Below are 23,680 nucleotides of genomic sequence, written 5' to 3'. Positions count from 1 at the left end.
TAACAATTGCCGCTATCTGACAAACTGTCTTGATGCTCAATATGTTAAACATATAAAGTACATAGTGGAAATACACTCAACAGAATAGGGAAATATTAATAGGTAAACAACATGCAAGGAAACAGAAATATAACAGAAACTGCAAACAAATGCTGCATGACCTGCAGTTCTGTATACTGGCTGTATAGATCGCAACAATATTGACTGTGAATTATAATGTTGTTGACTTATGACTGGAAATAGTAAAGCACAAGTCCTCTCTCACTTTTTGACTATGTGGTTTGGTTCTGAAAAAAACACTTCTCAGGCTGAGACTGCAAGTGAGCAGTCAGTGAGAAAAATAAGAAAAACTCTGTTCCAAATCAGAATTTCTCTCAGCAGTAAACCGAAGTGCTTGAAGAGAAAATGTGATTATGCAAAAGATGGCAGAGACTCATCACTGATAGTATGAAGTTTTTTGTGCGGCATTTAAATTCCTGCTCATAGCATAACTACAGATTTTCAGAGTTTGATGGACTATTAAACATTTTCAAACGGTAAAACATTTTTAGCATTAATGTAACAGGAGACAACTATTTGCTATGTAAAATTATGGTGGGGTACCAGCATCATTTCCCCGTTGAAACTTCCAACTTCCAACCTAGAAGCATTCCAGGTACATAACGACAAAAATTTACAAAAAAACTTGGGTGACCGTAACAAAATGTTGATTCTTTAGCAAGTGTACACACAATTGCACCCTCAGCAGTGCAGCATCTGTGTATTATAATCGAAACTGAAGCACATTTAATTCACTAGCCTTTTACAACGTTGACGGTTTGATCTGAGTTTTGTGAGTTCTGTATATTCAGACGAGGCTTTATTTTTTCCGCTAACTCTATTCAATTATTAATGACGTGCCCATTTGTTTTTGTACATAGATACTGGTGATACTGCAATATCTAGTGGCAGTGATTGTCATATATAGAACCTTGAATTTTTAAAATGAGGAATCTGTCATTTAACGCTATTCTTTTGTTGTTGCAGTAAACAGCTCTGTAACAATTAGCTTGACACTTCAACATGTATTCCAGTTGTTATTTTTTTTGTATAGTTCACCCCTCATGTATATCTTAAATATCCATATGTCATACACCATCACATGAATCACTAACTCACATCAAAGCTTGCGTTTCTCTTGAAAATCCATTGTAGTGTTGACTGTCAAAACAAAAAAAGGCTAATGAGACTGGAGGGAGCATCGTTCAGTTGGAGATCGTCGTTATTTTTTCATGATTTGAAAATATAACATCAGAATCTGAACTGCGTTGAACCCAGGAGACAGACAGTGTGAATACAACACAGTGTGCTAATGTAAGGAATAAAACAGCGGTATGTGAATGAGAAGTGGAAAAACACGTTTTCACACCTACGTTGTGGGGACAGTCCTGCGTTGTGGGGACATTTCAGCAGGTCCTCACAACGTCAAAGGACTGTTTCAAGGTTAAGACTTGGCGTTGAGGTACGGGCTACACAAGAGCTTTAGGTAAGGTTGATGTTAGGCATTTAGCTGGGCTGATTAAAGGCTAGGTAATATAGTTTGTCAATGACGATCCTCACAACTATAGAAAGACCAGCATATGTGGGTAAATGGGTATCATCTTTAAAAGTCCTCTTGCTTTAAAAGGGGAAATTCAGTGGTAAGCGGAGCGGCGCAAAAGTGGGAAATGGCCTCAATTCCAACACCGCACCGCTGAAAGAGAAATAACAGTAATTCTAACCATTCACATCTTCCTTAGAAAGCATGGCATGCTGAAAAGATGCCGCCCTACAAAAGCTTCACTCTTTCATCCGTCGTAGAAGAAAATATCACAAAGTGGGCTTTAATCTTTAATTGAAACACTTTTGTCAGAATCAAGTCTCTGCTGGCAGAAAAGCATCTATCACTGGAAAACTTTGAACTGTGTGACAGAGGCTCTGGTGTATGTGGCATAATGAGGCTGAGCAAAATCCAGCCACCCACCCCCCATTTTCATTTATTTTACACTGGAGGATTTGGAGCACTGTAAAGAAAATCCTCTCAGAAAACTCTTTCAGGTGGAGATGGTTAAATTCAAGAAAAACATATATATATATATATATGGTACATGCAGTTGATGCTCTTGACAATGCTTTTTCTCACTCTGCCTCTCAACTAGTTAGTCTTTCCTTCTCTCACCTTTCCCCCGAACCTCAAGCAACACCAATTACAGGAATAAGAAAGGAGGGCAGGAGAATTGGAACACATTTCAAAAATGTGATGTTATAGCTCCCGCGGAAATAACACAGCGCAGTCGGATTTCTGCATTGTGCTCGGTGAGATAGAACAGACTGCCGAAATATCTATATTGAGAAATGTGGGTTCCTGTGTGCTTGTGTATGTGAGTGCAATCTAATGAGTACAGCTCCAGCCTGGCAGATGGACAAGCTGTCTGAAGGGTTAAAGAGCACTTTGATTCTCCCTAATCTGTTGCTTCCTTAAGCAACATGCTGGCTTTAATTGATTAGTAGAAATACTGGAGAACTGGAGAATGTTTCCTCACTGCAGATATTCCCTCCCGTCTCTCAGCAGCTCACTCCTGCTGGGAGCCTCTCTGACATCTCGCTTCTCCTGACAGATTGTGTTGTTCTGAATTCTAATCGTCAGAAAGGAAGCAGGCTGTAATCTATAGACCTTACGCCAAGTCTGTCTGTTTATAATTGATGCTGCAGTGGAGGTAGGAAGTAGTGCAGGGGAAAGCAATCATGTCCCACTGGTTTGTAACAGGATGCACATCATGTAAGCATTTATCCTCTCATGGATGGAAAACCTATTAGACATGAATGTATCTCAAGAATCAGCACTGATGTCTGATGGTACAAATTGCCATTTTCCCTATTTATTTAATCCAGTTTAGTAGCAGCTTCATATCAAAGACAGTAGCCGATTTTGCAACAGTACGATCTATACGTATCTGACTGTGGTATTGCATTTTAAGCTACCGGATCATTTGTAATAATGACATGAAAATCAATTTCATGTTAACAGTGTAATCAGGCCTCATGTTATATGATAAATGTTTCCCTAACAATGCCGAAGGCTGTACAGCCCTGAAACCATATGAATGTAACTGAAAGGGTTACAAGATATAACAAGAGCTATAAGATTAATTTGTATTTGGTATGTGGTTTTAGTGGTTAAACCATTCGAGTTGTCTAGCTAATGGCTAGCATGATAGCCTGCCTATTCATTCTACTGCCAGGCAGCCAAATTAGTGGTCCAAACATATTTAAAATCTGTTCTAGGCTGTTTAATTCCTGCTTCCTGGCAATTTCAAACCATGTATTTCTTGTCAATTAAATATTTATTTTTTTGCAAACATGGATGTTACAGCACATATAACCAGCCAGAACATTGGACAATGGTGAAAAATTGACCAAAATTTGTGCAGATTTTCTTTGCCCACATAAGTGTATCCCCAGATCGACATTTCATTGTAGAAAATAATTTTTGCAGGTTTAAATGGTGGTTCTTAACAAAGCCTGAATGTCCTTTGGTTTTCCAGTTGGCTAAATGCTAGCTATGAGATGGTAAACTTAAATTTTGATATATAAAAATAACGGGTGACACTGAGGATAGGGGATGCCACTATTTGACCAACGAGCATACTTCTTTAAACAACGGGGGACACTGTTATCATGTTCATAACTAAACCGAACAGAGCTAAATTATACATTGTAGTCGGAGCAGTCTGAGCAACAGCTGAAGAAACGGAATCACACTTTTAGCTTCTGAAGAAGAAATACCTTAAGTAGTAAACGTAGGCTATTACCTGCTTCTACTGGCCAGATCAGAGGCAAAAAGGTGTTTGTTTCCTTGTGACAGGCTCGTCATGTGTGAACTGTTCAAAGATGGGATCCCAAAGCTCAGCAACAGCTCCCTGATGTGTCATCAAAGTCAGCTGGATATCCAGCAGGCTGGTTGAGTTGCCAGTGGTTTGAGGAACCAGGAAGGAGCTACAGCTAATGAGAGGGGACGCTCCTTACAAGACAGAAAGTTGTGTTATGTGAACAGCAAAGCCATTGTGTAGTCTGACCGAGGCAATCGCACAAAGTTTGGTGATTGTTGTGGTTGGTAGTTCCTAAATTACACGTGTTATCTAAGGTCAAATCAGTCAGTTGAAGCAATTCTATGCTAATTTGATTGGATGAATCTCATATTGTTGATCTCACAAGTTCTGTACTACTGGTAATATGGTGTTGCAAAGAAATACGCACAGAACCTAAAAAATGCATCACAGCTGTGTATGGTGTGGATTATCCGGTGTGGTCATGTAATGAAAGCTTATAAAATTAAAGCTTGTTCTCATGTTTAATCCTCTGCTCATTGTTTCACTTCACTGGCGACCCACACCATGCTTTCTCCAAGCCTAACCCCAGAAATCACAAAAAGCTTGGGGAAGCTCTCAAATGTCTGTGTGCCCAGTGTGCCGGATCAACTGCCTCTAAACACCCTGCGCCACATTCCCCAAATCTTTCTCCTTCTGTCTGGCTGGCTGTGCTGTGGGCTGAATGGCTGATGTATCTGCATCTCACCTTTGATGACAGCCAGGCAGCTGGAGGCAGCCAAAGCCAGCCGAGCCCCGAGGTTAAGGCGGGAGAGGCGCCCACACAAAGACTCACTTTCCTCGGGGGGCGCCACAAATGTTTGCCTCACAAATTCATTTAAAAGTGTTGGTGCAAAAAACTCTCAGAACCAATTACCATTGCTGTCTGAGATACAGTCTCGGGAGGCCGGGGGAGTAGGAGGAGGAGAAGGAGGAGGAGGGCGCCGTAGGCTCGATGATTTTCTATTTTTAGATACTTAAAGTGTCCCCTTGGACAGGTGTTTTTAAAAATCCTCTGGTTGATATGGATGGTTGGATCATTTTCTCCCTCCAGTTTTTTATATTTTTTCCTCCATTTTGTCCTCTCAGTTACTCCCCAGCCACTTCCTCCTTAGCTGCTTTATTGAATAATCATCTCAGTTTCCTCCTCCCTCAGCACACACAACATCTCTACCAGGGTGCATTGCATTTACATCACATTTTAGGGCTCATGCTTGGTGTGACTTATGCAAAGTGAGCTTATGCAGGACAACAACCCAATGTCAAACCTCTGCAGAGTTTTTGGAAGAGTCTTTCCAACCATGAAACCACCACTGTCTATTAAAAGGTCCACATTCATTTTCTGCAGTGAGTTCTCTGAAGTAAATCTCTACTGTTTTATGTTTAAAGAGTTTACATTTGATGTGTTAATTTCTGTTTGATCTTGAGGTTTAATTTACCCATATCCTGGCTTCATATCAAAACACGCCTTCATTAACTGATACGCACGCATCAGTTGGATAATTAATTCCAATTATACAAAGCTGATATGAAATTGTGTTTAATGGTGTTTTTATACATTAGATTTTTTTTTTTTTTTTCTTTTAAAGAGGCACCAACATTGGAAAGAAAACCACCAAAAAAGAGATTAAAGCCGAAAGAAAAGCCTGCTTATTCCATTCAAGTCAGATGACTGATAGCTGCTTTTCTTGCCAAACATTTAATTAAAGCAGACATATTATGCTTTTTCATTTTTATCCTTTCTCTCAGTGTGTTACATGGGTTCTTGTGTGTATACAAGATTTCAGATGTAAAAAAGTTTGGAAGCTCTTCTCTCCCACAGAAAACACTGCTCTTTGAACGCCTCGTCAGTAGTTTTGCCTTTAATCTGGTGATCACTCTGTATCACCATGTCAAATATTTGCTAAATTAAATGCTAGTCTGGCATGTAAGAATGAATTAAGCACAGCTGCTATATTGTTGTTAGCGGTGCCGGCTCAGGTGTGTGCAAGCTGACCAATCAGAGCACATCGAGTATTTAGAGGGGCAGGGCCTTAAAGAGACAGGAGCCAAAAACAGATAAAACTGAGGGTCCTGAGGGTGGCTTTGTCATTTGTCCGTGAGCTGACTTCCAGTGTTTACCCTACACAAGAAACCAGACAATTTCCTGCTGTAAATAGCATTTTAGTGCTATTATAGTGTGTCCATCTTTAGATTCAAACCCTCCCACCAACAAAGTAAGTGCTCCTCCCCACAGTTGTGCACAATAGCTCACATTGTACTAAATCCTTCTTCAGTACTGCCTCAGCAGCAGAAAGCCCGCACTGCTAACACCTCCCCAACAATGTACCCACAGAGCTGTCAGCAGCAGCCACCGCGGGGGGAATAAAAGAGGAAAATGATTAATGTGATGTTATGTCGCGCTCTTCTGTAAATCAGCCAGAACAAGTAAACAAATTTATGTTTCTTACACAACGCACAATGTGACAAGTGAGGGAGAAATATGAGTGAAGAATTTCATTTTATCCTCTTTGTCCTTCAGGAGTGTGAAGGGGGCTGATTTATGGGTCTGCTGTTGGACTCCATAAGGCCACGTGTGACTGTGTGTGTGTTCATATACTATAAATACGTGTGTGTGTGTGTGTGTGTGTGTGTGTGTGTGTCTTAGTTTTGTAAGCTACTGTAGCAGACAGCTGGGCTAGCACCACTTTCTTCTGGCCATTCAACCCAGACTGGCAGGCTCAACTGTGATTGATGGAGGTCGGAGTTCCGTACAAATCAAAACAGACAGGAGGGTTAGCACACATGACCAATACACAGTATACACACACACACACACACTCAAACACCTGGATTATCCTGGCTGCACGTCCTCCATTCTCTCACCTTCTTTAGCACTCTGCAGGAGTCTTAGGTGCTAGATTGTGCTCACCCACTCCCAGTTCTCTGGCTTTTTTTCATCAAATGTCTTCGGAGGTGCAGAGGTCCCCAGAGACTGGACTGGACCATCAAACTGGACGTCAACTTTAAATCTACTGTAAATGACCTGCCATCACCACTCAAGCCCAGAGCTGGAGGAAAGGAAACACCATTCACTCCATTATATTTCTATTTAATGCTCTCCCAGTTTCAGTCTTACAGCGGAGCCGTGCTGACACGCTGATATTCACTGCCCCCCACTGACTCTGCGTAGAACTACATCACACTGTGCTGACTGCTGAAGCAGACAAAAAGGTCTGCAATATGATTCATATCAGGCAAAGACAATAAAGCATGTTTTGGAAAATCACTGCCGGCCTGAGCGTCCATGTGAGGTCTGGAGCAGAGTCATGTAGGATTACTTAATCAGCCCAGATGTGTACATTAAAGAGGATTACTTGATTACCTTTTTGATTACTTCTTCAAAATATGGCAATATGGAAATCCTCTCAGGTCGCCAGTTTTGTTAGTGGTAACTTATTTTATACTCGGGCTGTGTGCCCACTGTACAAGGACGACCACACTCCCCAAGGCATCAGGCGAACTCTGTTACGTATGACACCACCACCATCAGCCCCATCACAAAAAAATGATGAGGGTTCCTATCGGGTGGAAGTCGACAGTCTTGCAGAGATGCACACAGAGAAACAATCTACTGATCGATGTCAACAGAATCAAGGGGCTGATTGTCGATTTTAGAAGAAAGACCCCTTTCCACATCAGTAGGTGAAGACAGCACCCATCACAGCCACAGTCTGTTCACCCTGCTGCCATCTGACAGAAGATACACAAGCACTTGCTGCTGTAACATCAGACTGTGGAGCAGCTACTAGTAATAGCAGTCTTGTGCAGCATAAAGGGAATACAACCTGCATTTTGTTGCTGAACCCTGTGTTGTCGAATAACAAGTACAAGAATATTAAACCCTGAACCTTGTTTAATTAATTTTATGATGATAATGGAGTTTTTATTCCCTTTTATTTACACTGAAGGTAAACAGACAGGGATGCTCCTCTACAAGAACCAGTGCACCTGTAATATGCGCCACTGCTGTTTGTGTAAGGGTAATATTACTCAACTAACTGTATTGATGAATATGCTGAATGCAGTGCAATTACGCAAATAACTGACTTAACTCCAAAGTAACCCAACCCATCCCTGAGGGAACTGTTCCTTTTTGACAAATGGATACTGAAAAGTAACACTGGAGATATTAGGTATGTTATGCACAGCAAACGCAGCATAGAAAACATAAATAATTCACTCATCTCACGGGGGCCGCTGCAGGGTTGTAAGCAGCCGCTATGTTTACATATGAGCAGCTATGTGTGAAACATGTGGAGGTAAACACACGGAAAAGCTCTAAGCAAGTATGACGAGCGCTCACGCATTGGTTTAAGTCAAAACATCTTTTTCCGGCGCACGTTTTCCCCCAACAGCAGCGATTCACTGACGGATCATATAGCAAGTTTTATGCTGCAGCTCATATATGATTCCCATGTTTGCAACACGTGTCCTGTTTGCAAATGTACAACTCCTCATTAATGGAGGTGGGGGATAAGAAATGCATTATTTTATACCCTGTGGCAAGGGTGGCAAGCGTGCGTGTGTGTTTGTGCGTGTGTGTGCTTGTGTGTGTGTGTGTGTGTGTGTGTGTGTGTGTTGGGTGCAGCACAGCGGAGGGGAGGGAGGTTGTAATTAGCAGTAATAGTAATTATGCTAAAGGTCGATGTTAACAAGACAGAGTATCTAATTTCTCACTAGATATGAATCTGCACGCAGACTGCAGGCTGGGAGGACGCGCACACACACACACACACACACACACACACACTCAGACAGACCCAGACACACCATTACTCATATGTACACAAAAAAAGTACCCCGACATTTCCATTTCTTAGGTGCGTTGACCTTGCTCGTGACATTTTGCACCCGCCGCTTAAACCTCCCTCCTCTTCTCTTCAGCCGCTGCATCTCATTAATGCTGATAGCCAATTAACACAAGCAAGAATTACTAACCTTTTCCATTTCTCCCTCCATACCACTAATGACCCCAGTGTGCTCCACTACTTATCTTTATCCCCGCTATCCAAAGACACAAGCGAGTTTATTTCCAAGCCGGGAGCCGGAGCTAATGCGGCAGCACTCATGAGGAGGAAGATGAATATAGTTGTGGTTCTGTTTATTGTCTTAAAGGGCACCGCCACCCACCAGGAGCTTTCAAGAAGATTATATCTAGAGGTGAACTCACCCATGTGGACTTACTGCCAGCCTGTCTGATCTTTTTTTTTTTTTTTATGTCTCTCATTTGTCAAACTTTATGCACTAACCCCTGCATCTTAAGCCTCAACAGCCTCTCACAAAAGGTTAGGCACGGTGGGCTGGAGGGTGCAAATCAAAAAGAGAGCTCTAGGTTTAGAAACAAGACACACAAACACTCTACCTTTGGCGTAGGTTGTGGGAAGTGCACAGGAGCATCAACACAGTCTCTACATGCTTTGACACTTCTTTCATTTGCTCCACACAAGCAGGAGGAGACACACAGGGGGAAAAAAAAGAAAAAGAAAAAGAAAAAGGGAGATAAATTGGGGCCAAACCCTGCAGCCGCAATCCATCACTTCCTCAATTAACATTTGATTATCGTAGATGGTGGTCTGTATCGACATTTCATTAGTAGCGGAGTCAGTATAGCGCCATGTCAGTTATGTTAATGGCTTGGCTCGGCTGGGCTGGAGCCTCGCGGTCACACACCACGAACTGGAACTGCAGAGCTAGGAGCTAGCCAGGGACGCTAATGAATATGTCTCTCTCTCCTCTCTCTCCGTTTTTTTTTTTTTTTTACCTTTTGGTTGGCTGAAACTATTAACCTACTTACTGACTTCAGGGAGAGGCACATATCAGAAGGAACATAAATGCCATAAGGTGTCAACATACAGATACAGAGCAATATTCCTGAGTCCTGTTTCCGGCAGAGTTATGAACGTACGTCCACATTTGGCTCTCCCTTTAGCCAATTTTGCTAAGCCACCAACACCTGAGGGAAATGTTGTATCCTTGTCTGCTCATCACCAACATGAGCTCCACCCAAACTCACTTCCTTGAATAAAGATAAGGGGACCGACACTTTGTTATCAATTTACCACGTGCCAACTGATCAGCGGGAGGTGAAATGATAACAGTTTATCAGATTTGCTCAGATTACATGACTGGAAGCCTGTCCTTGCCACCCTGAGCAGAGGAGCATCGTCACTGTGTGAATATGATCTATTGTGGGGTTTGTTTGCAAAAACAACGCTACCTGTCTGTGTTTTTTTGGGGGGAGATTCTGTGGGCACTCTTCAGTGTAGTGCATTATTTTCTAACTTAAGATACTCAAGAGCTGCTGGCTTTGTACCGGAGGTTGTTGTTGTTGTTGTTGTTGCAGAGAGGAGGAGATTTTTAAAATAATAACAAGCAGGAAAGTGTCAACTGAAATAGAGGACCAGTGGCAGAGCTTTACCCACAGTCTACATCCAGTGAGTCTGACTAGCTCTTTTGATGCTTAGCAGGAAGTGCACAGTGTGGTTTCATGGCATTTTCTCTTACTGCTGCACTGGAAGACAATGCTCCACGAGCAGCGACAGTAAAATTGTAGTTACAGTAAAATTGTAGCCGTGTAACAAAAACAATTAGCTGAATGATGCTAAAAAAGGCCCTGTGGAGTTAAGTGATAATACAAACAACCCATATTACAAACTGTTATTTGATCCGTTGTTATAGAAAATCATTAGAAGCTCCGTCAGAGTAAATGGTCCAGATTCAAGAGGTTTGCACAGAAGAGAATGAGCAGGTCCATCAGATCGCTCACTTAACCATCTATGCCTGGCGCTCGCCAATTACCACTTCATCTTCGGAGCTAACTTAGTGAGAAAATACCTCTGATTGCCATTTAGGGCGGCGATATAACAGTGCAGATAATCTGACCAGCACAATTAGTGGTAACGATGTTTATCTCGGTGGCATCGGGATATCTGTCTGCGGAGGATAAGAGGCAGCTGTGAATAATAAAAATGCAATCTAAATGAGAGCCAGAGGAAGACGTCTGGATTGAGACAGGTGTAGATGAGAAAATTAACGGATTGCAGGAGGAAAGTAGAAGGGGGGGGGGGGGGTGACCTTTAATCTCAGCACCTACCGGGCAGGGGATATTACCCAGCAGGCCCCTCACCGGAGGGATCGATCCAGGTGCACAGCTCGGCCAGATCAATATCAGCCCCTAATATAGTCCATACTAAACGTTGGGGTTTTTAATGAGATACCAGTGGCAGTTTTTTACCTCACTTCTCTAGTTAAAGTGCCTATCATGTTTCATTTCACTCCCATTTCAACCGCGGGCACCTCTGCACCCCCGGGGGCAGCTGCAAATTCTGAAGTTAACATTGAAATCCATTTGCTGGTGTGAGCTATTCTAATCTATGGTGTCTGGGGCCATTATCATTCCTTCATGAAGCAACGCTGAGTACCAAACGTCCTCCAGGGTCCTCTGTGAATGTGTGGAAGCGATCCTGTGCTCCGAGCTATGTGAGCAGAAATGTGTGAATATGCAGGATGGACATATTTAATACAACGTCCATTTGCCTCCTCCCTTTATTTCCTGCCTTTATGGATCATATGTTCTGGAGCACTGCTTCTCTGCTCCTGTCTATTGTTTGACAAAGTGGCAATCACCTACCAACAGCTCCCTCATGTGGTGAAAAGCCCTTCCACGCCTACTCTCCTACTCTGATCTACATGCGTTCCAGTGGTGGTGAGTACATCCACACAAGCAGTACTTAAACACAGATTTGAGGCACTTTATGTGAGTATTTCCTGCTTCTTTTTTACTTCTACTCACACTCTACCTCAGAGGCAAATATTGCACTTTTTATTCCACTACATTTATTTTTACTTTGACTTTACATACTAGTTACTTTTTGGATTTAGTTTAATAACACAAAACAGGGGAGGGGAATTTAATAACATAAAGTAATCAAATCTTTACCAGCATAAACATTAAAACTATGAACACATGAAAGCACCAATAATTAGTCACATTATAACTTACATTATTCTGTGATATGCCATTCTGCATGATGAGAACTTTTACATTTGGTGCTTTAAGCTTTTTTAATGTTAATGTGAATGAATTTCAGTTCAAAATATTTCAAATATTAAGTGAAATTACACATTTGAAGGTGCAATATGGAGGAATTTTGACTCAAAACCTTAAAACCTGACTAAAATGATCACCAGAATGTGAAGAAATAAGAGTTTTTAAGATGTCTTGAATTGCACGGATATCTATGAATGTTGGGATGCTAACCAGCTAGCTCCAGGTCGTTTTAGTCTAATCAATGAACAAATTATCAAAATATAAAGACAATCCTTCTTTCCTTATTAAACAGAAAATACAATTGCACACTTTCTGAATTCAAATTTCTCTCTTTTAATGAACTAAGACGAGCTTAATTTCCCAAATTGCCCTGGGCCCACTGTAAAACGTTGCTCCTTTAAGTATGAATTGGAATGCATGTCTTCTACTTGTAACCTGTTTTCCTTGTAGTGTTCCTCCACTGTGGCATCGCTACCTTAACTAGAGTGCAAGATCTGAGTACCTCCTCCACCTCTGAGCTCTTCTGATTGGTATTCCACAGGACAGAGTTTTTTATCTTCCCGTGTGTTAAAAGTTCCAGCTGAGACGAAAGCGGGATACAAGCATGGCTTACTGTCAGTCTCTGTAGTTGGATCACTTTCACAAAATGTCAACATTTGTCCAGACCGCTGAAGATTATTCAACCCGAAATGTCACGTTTGCATTCATTTGGAGAGCCAATTCCCCCTGCAGCTCTCCACTAAGATACATCCTTTTTACCTTCGGGCTACATATTTGAAGGGATAAGACCTCCCATCACAGCATACCTGAGTACACGCACACACTTAAATCATTCAGCATTTATCTGCATTAAAAGTTAACAGAACACGATGTGACTACAAATAAGGGTGGGATTGCCCTTCACTGTTTTTTCTCAATCCCTGCATTCCATGAGGTATTCCACTTCCAGCACAATCACAGACATAATGCATGAATGCATAGAATAACGCCAACAACAACAAGCCACGAAAAACCCTCTCCAACAAGCACTCGGGCTCTCAGGAATCACAGTTCATATATCTTGAGGCAGGGCTGCTCTTTCAATTCCTGGATAAACCTTGGAAGAAGGAGTCCTTGAGGAGGACGGAGGACTTACTTCATTCTTCCTGGTACCTCCTGCCCTCCTGGCATGACCTGGATAAGGTCTGATCACACTGCCCTGCCCTGGGAAAGAGGAAGCCATTAACAGTCCCGTGAGAAGGACACATTCAAATAGGAAACCATACAGAATAAACACAGCGTGAGCGCACCGTCGCGTTCCCATGACCCAAAATGACTGGATGTGTGCTAGTGTGTGTGTGTGTGTGTGTGTGTGGGTGGGTGGGTGTGTGTGTTCAGTGTCAGCCAGATAACCAGGAGTGTCGTGTGTTGACCTAGACAACTCCCTACATGAGTTTAGACTACAGCTGGCACCTCCCATACAAAAAAAAACATACAGGAGATTTGGATTTTGAAATCCTACATGAAGGTAAGCTCACCTCGGCAGCAGCAACATGTCACCATCTATTGTTTGTGAATTCATCTTTAAGGCGTATTGGAAATTTAAGCTCAAGTGGATTCCCCATCGCTGGTGCTGAAAAATGGATCTGAGTAACTTAAATCACATGTCTGCTAAAAAGAAAGGGGATGTCAAGTTTATGTTTCGGATGAAATGCCAATTTTAAGGAATTTGTGCACTTAAAACACAGCGTGGCCACCATACAGCTGTCAATAACGATTATTTTCATTATTTCATCTAATCTGGAAACAATTTTCTTGATTGTTCAATCCAATCTGAAAAATGTTAGAAAATAGTAAAAGAAGAAATAAAAGAAAAATGGCCATCACAAGATCCCAGAAGTCCATGTCCTCAGATAACTTGTTCAGTCTGAAGCCCAAACATGTTAACTTTAATATCACATAAAACAAAAACAAAAAAATTAGGAGTAAATGCTTACATCAAATAAACAAACTCTCTTTGTTTTCATGACTGGATAAACAAACTGACCTTAAATGACGACACATTTTCATACTGTTTCACTTATTTGTATATATATAGCTGCCACCTTTCCAGCCACCTTTCCAGCTTCAAACAGTGTTCTGGGACCTTATTTTCCTTCAAGAAAAGCTTGTTTATTCAGTTATGAGAAAAATACATATTTTTGGGTTGGTATTATGAAATATTAAAATTCTTCTCTAAAGCTACATAGTGCTCCTTTAAGAAGCTCCCACCTGAAAATCTGGGGTATTTGTACTGTACCACAATAAATCAATTATCAAGATAATTTTCCTTTTTGTTGTTAGACTAGTTGACTAATCAATCAATGCAGTGACTGTATAATAACAAGAAGCTTTTTTTTCTGGTTAAAATCAAATCATCTTTCTTATTCCTATAATTTCCATGTTTGCACGCTGTCCAGTCCGCTCTCAGCTCCAGATGTGGGATCAAAGTGATCTTCCACTGAGTCAGCCGCTGCCCACTGAGAGGCAGTAGAGTTCCAGTGTTAAGCACAACGCCCATACAGCCCTGAGTGCTGTCTGCGCCTGGAGCCAAGGATATCACGAAACACATTCAATAATTTCTTGATATACTGCAGTCAAAACGTTGTTTAATCAAGCCCAGAATTCAGCAAAACAGAAAACATCATACCACAGGCTGCAGAGCGGCGCTGATGTATCACTGTAATATTCCGGGCCTGCATTCACAGCGCATAAAATGAACATTTCTATCAAAAGAAAAACATGCACTTTGTCCAAATCTTACACTCGTGCTTTGATTTACGCGCGCGGCTTGGAGCGAAAACAGGTTGCTTTTCATTATTTCAGGGAAGATTTACTATGTGAACGGTTTGAGCTTGAGGAGCTCAAGTGCAGACATTGCGCTTGGTGATGAGCCAGGGCACTCAGCCGGAGGTTGCCAACATCATTTCACCCCGGCTCCCTCTGCTCTTGAATGGGCAATCGGGGCGAGCTCTGCACTGAGGTCACATCCTCAGCCGGGTGACCTGAGTGTTGTATATATTATGTATACATAAGTAAAATGTATGGCTTGACAAAGGTGGTGGGGGGATGGGTGTGGAGACCTGAGGGGTCTGGGGTCGTTCAAGGAGGTTTTTTTTTTTGGATTATGCTGTAATGGAGGCTAAGAGCGAGGAAGACAAGGGCGGGTTCAACAAAAACAAGCCGAAGAAAAACACCAAAAACAGAAGAGATTGCAATCGTATCAGGACTGTGTTTAAGAATAGATACGTTTGCATTTCTGAAGCTGTTTTATGATTAATAAATCAAGTACAAGGGATACTCTTTTACAATGCCTTTATTCAATTCCTGCCAGAAATCCAAATACGGCGCAGGCACGGACAGATTGATAGAGGGTTTACAGGCTCAGTGACGGATATAATAGCATGGCATCTTTATAGGCCTGATGTTCGTGCATGTGTGTGCGCGCTTGTACTCATATTTCCTCGCCTGCCTACTTGTGTGTCACGGCTTCTTTATATGTGAGTGTGTGCATGCATGTATTGTGTGTATATATCAAGGGGGATGGGGGTTGTCACTGAAAAGCATGGTGCAGATTAAAAAGGGGGAGTGTGCAAAAGGAGTAATGACAAGAAAGAGGGAGCCGAGGGGTTCCCAAGGCAACCTGCTGCTCCCTGGCCCCTGCGAGCTGGCGTGGGGGGCCCTGTCTCATCTTGTGTTGTGCCTGAGCACCTGCACACTGTTTGCACAGGCAACAGTGATTATTTTGATGATCTCTTGGCTTGCTGGAAGCCCACATCGCAGGCTACAGCCACTGATCCAACATCTCCCTCTAGATATCGTCCATTTATTCAGCTGGAAAACGCGTAGAGGAAATGCTGCGTACGCGGAGACAAAAAGGAACCCAGCCCAGGAGTAGAGAAACAATCAGAGCAAGACCCCCGTATCCACACAGAGTCTGATGGTTGCGACATGCCTGGCGTAGCCTAAAGCGACGGCTCCCCAATGATGTGTTGCAGACTAATTTTCATCACTCTCATCAAAAGAGGGAATCTCTGAGGGAACTTGGCTGGATGGATTTGAGTCAATGACATTTTGGAGGATGTGAAAGCACCGACATTATTTGATGGGTTGCTGTATAAAAGTGGGGCAAAAGATCAAAAAAACTTAAACATCTGGCGCTGAATCACTGGCTTTGTGTTTCTCTGCTTGTCTGAAAGGGGCAACAAAAGCACAAACATCCCTGGAGTATCATATCAAAACTATTTGAAAACCTAAAAAAGAAAGAGAGGGCCCATAAATAACAATTAGTGCAGACTCTAAGGTAAAGATGGCCGTGCAGGGGTTTGGTATAAGATTCATGTGTTCTTTAGATGGCCAACAGCTGAGTCAAAGTCGGAGAGAGACTTTTCCCTCTGTTATGGCCATGACGCACACTAGAGTTATTTAATTTTGGCAGCTACAAAAGCGCCCCGGGCTGTTTTTTCTGCAAACCACAGGATTTCATTAGATAGACTCATGTTAAAGGTGACATATAACGCTCATTTTCAGGTTTGTAATTTTATTTTGGGTTACTACAAGTACAGGTTTACATCAGTTCTCTCATACAGCTGCATTTGATTCTCCTTCTGTCTGAGACGCTCTGTTTGAGCTCCTCGGGACCTATTAGGCTTTCATGTTTACTTCCCTTCCTTCAATTTTAAATAGGATCTGGGAGTTAAAAAGCTTAAAGTCTGCGCTGTCGGGAGCTCCTCTCTCCCACAGACAAAAAACTGCCTGAAATACCTCTGAAACAAGATGAAAAACAACCCTGACATCCTATCAGTGTCTAAATTATTCTTATTATTTCTAACTCAATAGCAAAAGCAGTTGTAAATATCCCTGGTAGAGTGGCGGATGCAAAAAATAAGAAGAAACTGTGCTAAATGGGTGAAATCATGGATCCTACAGTGACCGGCTGAAACAGCTTTTTTCCTGAGCAGCCAATCAGAGTGACTTCTGTCACCGATGGGCTCCACCGCCAAGTCTCCACACTCAGTCGGGCCAAGAGGGACACATTGCATCAACTATGGCGACAGATGCTCACAAGCATTGCTCGATGGTGGATCACCAGCTAGGCGCTAACGTAGCCGTATTGTGCCGGGCAGATAGTGAACTGTATGTTTCATCAGAGCCTTTTTGTTGTAAATAACTGCTGCCTGCTGCTGGAAAACAAAGCTGATGAGTGTGGGAAGAGTGGACGGTATATCGGAAGTCCAAAACAATAACAAGCTTAAAGAAACTAAAACGGAACTGCAGCCAGCTAAGAAGTTCTTTATGAGAACCCTTTCAACATACACATCGTTATTCAAACTGATTTTAATCGTAGTTGTCTTAATTCAGGTGCATTAGCTGAAACAACAACAAGCCACCGCCTACACACACACACACACACACACACAGACACGGTCACACACACTTTACCCCTCCTGAAGACCTCTGCATTTCCTGTTAGTCCCAATAATGCAAGAACAAGCAGCTCTACTTCCTGGTTCTCAGGCTGGTGAGGAAGGAACCTCAGTCTGGTCACACGGTGCTCACCGCTTCCCCGTCACCTCCACCTCCGCCCACCCACCCACCTCCTTCTCTCTACTCTTTACACTTCTCTCCCTCTTTCTCTTTCATTTTTTTTTTTCTCTATCTCTCTTATGTCATTGAATTTTTTTCCTTACTTCCTCTCACCTTTGTCTCCCTTACGCCTCCCACACAGGCCCACACAGATTCACACTGTGGAAAATAAAAAAGCCGACTGCCGGCTACCTCTTCGCAGGAGCAGGGCGCACACACACACACACACACACACATGCAAACAAACACGCTACGTTTTCTCACTGGAGGCAGGATGTTCCCCTGATCGAAAGGATATTTTTACATGTCACTGACATGGTTTGACAGTAAAAAACACAGCTTCTATATTTACAGGCTGTGTTTATCTCCTGGTGTGGAAAAAGGATGTGGAAGTTGCATTTAAAGAGGACGGCGATGGATGTTGAATTTGGAGGAGCAAAGAGAGAGATAATGAGAGGGAGTAGAGGTAGAGAGAGACAGGAAAAAAAAAAAAAGGACACGGGCGGTCAATTCTCAACGCGCAGTTGTGGTAAAGTGCGGGGAAAGTGATCTACTGTGCGCTCTCCACCCTAAAAAAAAATGGCCACTCAACAACCCCAAAACTCTTTTATAAATCATTCATTCGGGGCCTCCAGAGCACCATACGGGGAACTTGCTGATGCAGTTCCAGGACAAGTGCCGGCAAAGTAGCGCGCTGTGCGGTTATGTGTCCCCGTAGACGTGTTATAGCATCATTGTCTGGCTGCGAGCGCCGTGCTCTTTGCTCGTGCTCCCCGTGGCGTGTCCCATTAGTGGTCTCTAGCAGGCCACAACTCACGAGCCAAAATACTGCATTATTAATCAGCCTCGCTTGTTTACCCTGTGTGATCAACCCTTCAAAGCAACCGGTATGATATGGCCGCACGCGTACAACCCGGGCATCCACGCATTCATTCTGCGTGCGCGCACACACACACACACACACACACACACACACACGTTAGTTACTATCCACTATAATACCCCCAGGCCCGATGCCCTATGGGGAAAAAAAAAAAAAAAAATTGGTGCTCTGGTTACGGGCAACAATGGTGGCATTTAATGTGGGTCATGGTTACTAGGCAACCACAAGCCGAGTGGACTGGTGTTGGATTACTGATCGTTTCATAATTAATTACGGATTATGAATAATTGATTGAGAAGTGTTGGGTAATTTACAGTCGTGTGTAAATGGGAGCCACTCCACTGCCTTACCCTCGTGTGTGTGTGTGTGTGTGCACGCGCGCGCGTGTGTGTGTGTGTGTGTGTGTGTGTGTGTGTGTGTGTGTGTGTGTGTGTGTGTGTGTGTGTGTTTCCCCATGTAAATTATATGCATTTATGCAACCCGGCTATCATCTCTGGCGCTGTGAATAGTGGGGTGATATTCATAAGGAAAACTGCAGTTTTTAAGGGTTTCTATGGAAATATCTCTCAGGCTAATAACAAGCTGATCCTTATGCAGGAAAGTCTTTATTTTGGTGTTTTTTCTCATTTCCTTATTCTTCAATGTTTTAGAGTGAAGATGAAAATATTGATACAGATACTGTCACCTGCAGTTTGTGGTTTGTGGTCAAAATGACACGCATAGGAAACATTCACCCAGTTTCTCTCTCTGTCCGTTCTTTCCTTCATATGATACGAAGTTATAACAGGACGCTGTTGTTGTGGATCCTGGCAAAGCAGCATCAATGATTGGCTGGTGGTGAGGGGCTTAGAGAAGTGTGTGTGTGTGTGTGTGTGTGTGTGTGTGTGTGTGTGTGTTAACAGACGAGTTAGAAAGAGAGGCAAAAGAAGAGAGGAGGATGTAGGTGAGAGGTAGATAAGCGGTGCGTAGGAGTTTGAGTGGGCCGAAGGGAGAGGGAGATGGAGAGAGAGAGGGAGCGAGAGGGAGGGAGGGATGGAGCTGAAAGCAGATCTGGACAAAAGGACCAGCCTGGATAGAAAACTGTCCTTTATTCCTTATTTCAAGCCGAATCTAAAGGGCTATTATTTTTAAAACAAATCCATGTTTGCATCCGAGGCCGTGGACTGAGAGAGTCGGCTCGTACTGGAAACACGTTTTGTACAAATGCACGATTTGTGTGTTTTCTATCACAGCATCAGTGTTTGACCTTTCATGGGTCAGAGTTAGATGCTGTTCTGGAGGTGACCAGTAGGGGTCGATGACCATCATGAAGTCCTGCAGCGTACACTGTGGGTGTTCAACTGGCAGGGGGTGAAGCATAGATGGATGGATTGAGAAACGGACAGACGGACAGACAGTTAGTTGGATAGATAGATAGATAGATAGATAGATAGATAGATAGATAGATAGATAGATAGATAGATAGATAGATAGATAGATAGATAGATAGATAGATAGATAGAACAAAATGATTAACTCATGATCTTGAGAAAATGGCGTTAAACAAATAATTGCAAACGTGGCCGCTCTTGCCTTCCACAGATCACGTCACAAATTTAGGTAATTCTCTCACTAGTCATTTTGAAAACATGTCATTGTGTGTCATATGTTTAACTATTACACCAACCTGTGTTCAAGAAAGAAAGAAAGAAAGAACGAGGGGGGACTGTGGAGGAAGTCGAGGAAAGAAATGGACACCAGCATGTGTGGTATGAGCGGGAGATGCATAAAAGCAGGGAGGGAAAAAAAGCGGCGGGAGGTGAAAGGAGAGGTAGATTACTGCGGTATCATTTTCCTCCTTCGACCCCCGTCATCACTCCTTCAGATCCCCCTCTCTCCTGGCTGCATAGAAACATAAAACACACGCACAGTCTAATGTGCTGGCTTAGTGTTATGAGTACCTCCGTAAACTGTAAAGATCAAACACACCTCTATGATTTATGAGGAGTGAAGCTGAAGAAAGAAAGGGCTGTAAGTGTCTGACACGCAGGTCTCTATCAGGTTTCAAAATGAAGGTGTGACGGTGTTGTGTACGGCTGATGGTTTTCAGGGAGGAGGAGGACAACTGCAGGGGAGCTTTTCATCATGGAAACTGTGGGTGGTTACAATGTAGATAATAGGACAAGATAGATGTATAAGAGAAATCATCATAATGGCTGATAAACATGTGGTCAAGGTTATGGAGTCATTGTTGTCATGATTTAACAACAATGTTGACAGTTAGAAGAAAAATTGGAACCATTAGCATCTCCCCTGTTAAAGTCTGATGTTTGTCGATTCATCCGTCAACCCCGACTGTGATGCTCTTCATCCCATCGCCAAAATAAATGTTGGTGATGTTCGTTTCTTCAAACCATTCTGAAACCATTGTGTTAGATTTTTAAATAGCATATGTGACTTTGCTGTACATATGCTCTGGTTAGGTTAAGGCACAAAAGCAACTTTGTTGGGGTTCGTAAAGGATCCAGCTTTGGCTTAAAATACCCAGTTTAGATTGCCACATACACAACTAAAGATTGTCCTGAGGTCACGTTAAAAACAGCTGGTTTAGTCGCCCCAAACACGTCTTAAAATTATCCAAAGATCTCCTTCAAATATCAGCTGGTGCAGTGCTTACAAATGCGGAAATGCTTGTGTATGTCATGTATGTTTATTAATGTTCTTTGCTTTGTTCGGAGCAGGAAACAGGCAGTAATGATCTACGCACCTTTCAAAATAAAAACTTTTGGGAGAATTTCAATTTCGGTAGTTTGAAAGACAAAAACTTGACAAACTTAAAGGCTTTGGGTGTGAAGCTAATGAATCTCATGTTGCTAATATCAATGTCTCCTCTGTTTGACTCGCTTGGAAACCTTGTCGCCCCCCCCCCCAGTTCTCAACAGCCTGGTTTGCAGAAACATTAACTGCTAACATTTCATTCTGACGACTGGGCTGTGCTCGATAACATCATCTGCCTCTCTTCTTTACTCCTATCATAATTACTCCCCCTACTAGTGGCCTTTTGTCATTTGATTATTAGCATATGTGGTTTTAGGGCTCAAATGTGTGATGCAGTTTTCCTTCTTGGGAGGATGATCTCAACAAACAACTGCTTAACCACTGGAGAAAAAAAAAAGTGATAACGAGACAGGGCCCAAGACTGACCCTTGTGGAGCTCCACAGGTCAGACGAGCACAATCAGAAACTTTGTCAGCTATGGAAACAAAAAGTGGCAATTTGATATACAGGAAGAAAACCATTCTGAGGGGACAATGAGCTGAAAGATGTCCCAGTAGCAGGAAATGAGCACACATTACACTCCCCTGCTGTAATGGCGCTTGTTAGTAAAACTGTCACACCAGATGACAAAGTGAAGGAGCACGTTGCTGCAAAACAACACGCAGACACGTAAACAGCAATAAATTCAGATTAAGCTGTAGGAATAAAAAAACAAGACGCAGAGAAGGGAAGAGATCAACTGATCTAAGGAGAAGATAGTTGGAGCTCAGTTAGGAGGGTTAGTTGTGAAAAACAGTTGTGGAGTGGTAATATATGCGAGTTGCAGGACATATACTTGATGTGTGTATTTATCAAGCAGTAGTAAAGCTGCCAGGGGTCAAAGTAGAGATGTAAAATAGCCTGACAGCAGCACAGAAGAACTGCAGGCCTGCTGCCCGTCGGCTGGTGTGTCCAGCGTGCTTGTTTATTAGCAGGGATTTGAATCCGGGCTAATGGGCTAATAGAGTATACAGTGTGGACAGCCCATCCGTCACGGTGACCGCTGCTCCAAATACAAGGGTTAGGTAACACATCTGTTAGGTAATATTCAGAAACCGACACGGCAGCGTCACCAAGGTGTGAGTTTTACAGATGTTGTAACTTGCACCCTGGTTCCTGCTCTGCTAAAAGCCCACATTTGCTGCTCTAATTTGTTATGGGGAGCGTCCTGCACGAAATCAAGAAGAAGGATGACTCCGCCTTTCAGCACCGAGCGGCTGCGTTTATCTCTAATGGGAAGACTCACTCAGCGTGTGTGTGTGTGTGTGTGTGTGTGTGTGTCTGTCTGTACAATGACACTGACATCCTGCATCCTCCACGCTCATCTGCTTTTACAACCTATTAATTAGAGCACTGCTATCACGGAGCCCCGTGGCAATCTCTCTATCTGTCGCTCAGTCTGCCCGTCTCACTCTGGACAAGTAATCTCTCTCTTTCGATCTGTCTGACTTTGAGTCATTGAAGACGGCTTTCTCTTTCATTTCAGCGACGCGACTATTTCATTTTCATTCTCTCAGACGGTGATATTTATCCAGAAAAGCCTCACAGGACCATGCAGGCATGCATTCATTTAGAAATCTGTGGCCCTATAGTCCTTTCTTTTTCTTTACTTTTCCTTCCCTTTTCTTTTTTAATTTCTTTTTCTACAGTCAGTGCCACTGTATCAACAACAGTCTCTGCCTAGCTTCAGTCTGTAATGTCGAAAACTACAAACCAAGCAAGAAACCTCGGTGTAATCATGGACTCAAACCTGAATTTCAGCAGCCACACCAAGACATTTACAAAGTCAGCCAGCTATCACCTTGAGAATACATCCAGGGTAAAAGGACCAATGTCTCAGCAGGATTTGGAAAAGCTTGTCCATGCATTTATCTTCAGCAGACTCGACTACTGTAACAGTGTCTTTACAGGACTCTCTAAAAAATCCATCAGACAGCTGCAGCTGATTCAGAACACTGCTGCTCGAGTCCTTACAAGAACCAAAAAAGTAGATCACATCACTCATGTTCTTAGATCTTTACACTGGCTTCCTGTCTGTTAAAGAATCTATTTCAAAATCCTGCTGTTGGTTTATAAAGCACGGAACGGTTTCGGGCCAAAATACATTTCTGATTTGCTGCCACGTTACGAAAGTTATCTCTTTTTTATAATATTTTTATTTTCTTTTTCTTTACATTTCCTTCTTTGAATGTTCTTGTTTTTATTTCTTTTTGCTCCTTTTTTATCATTTTTCCCCTTGTATTTTAAATCTTTGTTTCTTCTTGTTCCTTTTCCTGATTTTTCCTTCTGTTTTCTTTTCGTTGTCTTTTCTTTTTTTCTGTCTTTCTTTCCCACAAAGGTTGATATATAATCACATGACTACAACAGGTTTACTGGCAAAGTCAGGAAGGATATACCTGAATAAACAGCACTGAGTGTGTA

The 23,680-nt window shown here is 42.5% G+C and overlaps 1 long non-coding RNA gene across 1 annotated transcript in view; it reads right to left on the bottom strand.

Annotated features, from left to right (window-relative positions):
- Positions 1-12,293: 12,293 nt before the first annotated feature.
- LOC119012708 overlaps positions 12,294-23,680 on the bottom strand; it is a 76,294-nt gene continuing 64,907 nt past the window's right edge. The window contains exon 4 of the long non-coding RNA XR_005072572.1: positions 12,294-13,179. This is a non-coding gene — a long non-coding RNA (uncharacterized LOC119012708). The remainder of the gene's footprint in view (positions 13,180-23,680) is intronic.

Source organism: Acanthopagrus latus, chromosome 22 (genome assembly GCF_904848185.1).
Source record: "Acanthopagrus latus isolate v.2019 chromosome 22, fAcaLat1.1, whole genome shotgun sequence".
Taxonomy (NCBI): Eukaryota; Metazoa; Chordata; class Actinopteri; order Spariformes; family Sparidae; genus Acanthopagrus; species Acanthopagrus latus.
Note: the sequence above shows the minus strand (reverse complement) of the source record. Positions and strands in the feature narration are given on the sequence as shown.